The following is a 3,609-nucleotide window of genomic DNA, read 5'->3' on the forward strand; positions in this document are numbered from 1 at the left end:
TTGGTAAATAGAGATTTTTTGGGACTGGCGATGAAACAGATGAACTGTTTCAATGTTGGTATTTGGAATACATTTGGATATTGGAATAGTATAAGTGGAAAATGTATCTAATACTGAGGGTGGATCAATTGTATGTTTACTTTCCATAAAGCAGTGCAATATTTCATAATGTGCAGGCGCCTTTCTTAAAACCATAACCTGTTTTCATTAATCTAGCATTATGGTTCTGATAAGAGTTTTCCAAATTTCTCCACATCTGAAAGCATTTGTTTCCACCATCTATTACATAGGTTCTCAAACTTATTTCATCCACCACCCACCTTGAGAATCAAAAATTGTCTAGCGCCCCCTACCCCCCCCCCAAAAAAATTAACTTAGCATCTGTTATATCTTTTAAAAATAGATATTACAATTTATAATATATAAATATGCTATATCTAATTTCTGAGTTCTAACATAAATTTTAAATTAGCTTTTTGGATGACAGCAATTAAAACGCATACTTTTTCATACTTAAAAGTATTTTTATTAAAATCATGCTAAAAAAGTTATGAATTCAAAATATAAAATTTACTTAATGTGATGGAATCCATGTGCATTAACGAGTTTGTTAATATCTGGCTCAAATTTACTCAAAAACAGCCGTAAATCACCGCGTTCGGTAACAAGCAACCGATTTCTCTTTTTTGTTAGCAGTGTTGCTACAGCACTGAATCCACGCTCAGACAAATACGATGATGGGAATGCTATCAGAAATCGTTGAACAATCGACCATAAACTAGGGTACAGTTCCATGATTGGCTTTTGCAGCCAAAATTCTTGATAGCCATTCTTGAATTTGAATTTGATTTCCTCATTTGTGGTCAATTCTAAAAGTTGTTCTTCTAACTGGGATGATTCTGCTGTGTTGACATTTGAAAAAGGATCTAATACCCAGTCTGGTATGTCCATGTTTAAAATGTCCTGGAATCGTTCTTTGAAATCATTGTGGAGGTTCTCCAAGTGTTGACAGTAAACAACCAAGTCATCGTTGATAAAAGATGCTGCTGCTAAATTAGGAAAGTTATTAAATTCACGTCTACCAATATTTCTCTTGTATAATAGCAGTTTGGCAACGAATGTAGAAATGACAGTTTTTGTTTTAGTCAAGTTCAAGTCGTCACCTTGAAGTTGGAGATTGACATCATTAAATAACTTGTAGAGGTCTGTCAAGTACGAAATATCATTCTTTGATGTGATGAGGTTATCGCGAAGTCCTGTGTCTCTGTTTTTCAGGAACTCTATCACAGAGTCAAACAGATTGTAAAATCGAGTCAGACAAGTACCTTTTGACAGCCAGCGCACTTCTGTGTGAAGCAGCAATCGATTGAAATCTTCATCATTAGCAACGCAAAGTTGACTAAATAATCTGTCATTTAGTGAGTTGCTTCTGATTTTATTAACTGCTCTAATAATATAATGCAGTGATTTATGCAGGCGTTCACTCAGATTTTTTGCAACTAAATGCTGGCGATGAATGACGCAATGTACAGCAAGCACGTCTGGAACTTTATTTTTTAAATACGCTATGAAGCCTTTGTGTCGCCCTGTCATAGCTGGGGCACCATCAGTAGCAATTGACATAATATTCATCAGAGGGATTTGCTTTTCATAACAAAACTTTTCCAGTGTATTAAATATGGTTTCTCCTTTTGTATTTGTCTCTAAATTTATCGCAAATAATAGTTCTTGACATATTTTCTCATTTTTTATAAACCTCACGTATGATAACAATAATGCTTCATTAGTTGGTAAAGTGGACTCATCCAACTGAATTTAAAATTGACAAGTCTTCAAATGATTGCACAATGATTCTTCAATATTTTCGGCCATCTCATCAATTCGTCTTTGTACAGAACTATTGCTCAAAGGAATTTTTCGGATAATATCTGCCGCTGGTTTATGGAGCACAGTTGTTATTACTTCTTTTAATGCTGGTAAAATTAAGTCTTCCCCAATGGTATGCGGTTTGCCTGTTTTAGCAATTAATAGTGATATATTGTACGACGCACGAAGCCCATCATTATCTTGCTTAGAAGCCGCAGAAAAAAGCGTTGATAAAGTAGGTTGAGCTACGTACTTTTTTTCCATATTTTGAAAGTAAGTCACATCTTTGTCTTTCATATCTGAATGCATTTTATTAAAATGATCGAGTAATCGAGAAGGTTTCATTGCTTCATTTGAAAATGTTTTTTGACATATGAGGCACATTAGCGATGATGGATTTGTCCGACTTTGAATAAATCCGTATTTTATGTATTCCGCACTGTATTGTCTTTTTTTCTTTTTTGCTTCCGACATAGTTTTCACTTCAGAAATATGTAGATATTTTATACGTGCACAAAAAATAAAAACGTGGTCGGCACGGTTCGACACCAAATCGTATACTAAAGCCTGAGTTAAGGCTTGCATCGTAAATTGGACGCAATATAATATTATAAAATATAAATACTAAGTTATCGACTATTGTCGTAGTTACTATAACGCTAATGATCATTAAATACCGACGACGACATCGACGAAACTTCTAGGAACTTTTTATATCTACACGACAATACCTGGAAACCCGTGGGCCATCGCGTCGCACATTACGTATTGGTGGTATATTATTAGCTATAATATACTAGCTATATTATTAGTTAATCCGCGATCATTGAATGTGTGGTATTTTGTTTTAATAAATATAGATTTACTATATTAAATTTTGTATTAATATATGTATAAATATATAAATGAGACTTTTTTTAATATAATATAATTATAATATTTATATATATAATTTTTTGTATCGCCCCCTAAACCTAACTCAACGCCCCCAAAATTCCTTCGGGCATCCTATCGCCCCCCTGAAGACCACCAACGCCCACTAGGGGGCGCTATCGCCCACTTTGAGAATGACTGATCTATTATATCATCTGATACTACATATCCAGCTTCTTTTATTTTTGAACAAATTATTTGCCAGACTTTCTCTTTAATTCTTTGTGTCCCCTTATTATCCTTTGATGTAGACCATTTGCTAGACTATATAAGCTTTGTTAAGAATTATTAAAATTATAATTTTATTTAAACATATTAATTTTGCTACTAATAAGATAACTAATTAAAAGATTTTATATTATTATTATTATTATTAACATGGCGGTATTCAATGATTGTAATAATTTTAACAATTTGTAAATTATATATGTTATTACTTTTTTAAAGGAAGTTTTTTTAAAATAATTTTCCAGTGCTTTTAATTAGTTAAATAACCATCACTGAATTTCATTCAAAAACCAAAGTAAAAGAATCACTGGTATGTCCAAAATTTTCATGCTATGGTTCCTAGCAATAATTTTAAAATAAATTAAATTTATCTTAGTTCTTACGCCTAATATTAAAAAGCATTTTCCGTTTGAATTGATTTAAATTAAAATTTCAAGTTTTAGAACTAGATTAATAAACACATATTATTGTCTAACTAAATATTTTAACTTTATGTAGTTATTTAGTAACAGATAGTGTTTTTTTCCATTATTTCATATTTAATGATTTCTTACCATTTTTAATAGAAGAATCTTCTACAAA

General features: G+C 31.9%; 1 pseudogene; it reads right to left on the reverse strand.

Annotated features, from left to right (window-relative positions):
* Positions 1-570: 570 nt before the first annotated feature.
* On the reverse strand, positions 571-2,340 carry LOC113560045 (annotated as a pseudogene).
* Positions 2,341-3,609: the final 1,269 nt, after the last annotated feature.

This window comes from Rhopalosiphum maidis, chromosome 3 (assembly GCF_003676215.2).
Source record: "Rhopalosiphum maidis isolate BTI-1 chromosome 3, ASM367621v3, whole genome shotgun sequence".
NCBI lineage: Eukaryota > Metazoa > Arthropoda > Insecta > Hemiptera > Aphididae > Rhopalosiphum > Rhopalosiphum maidis.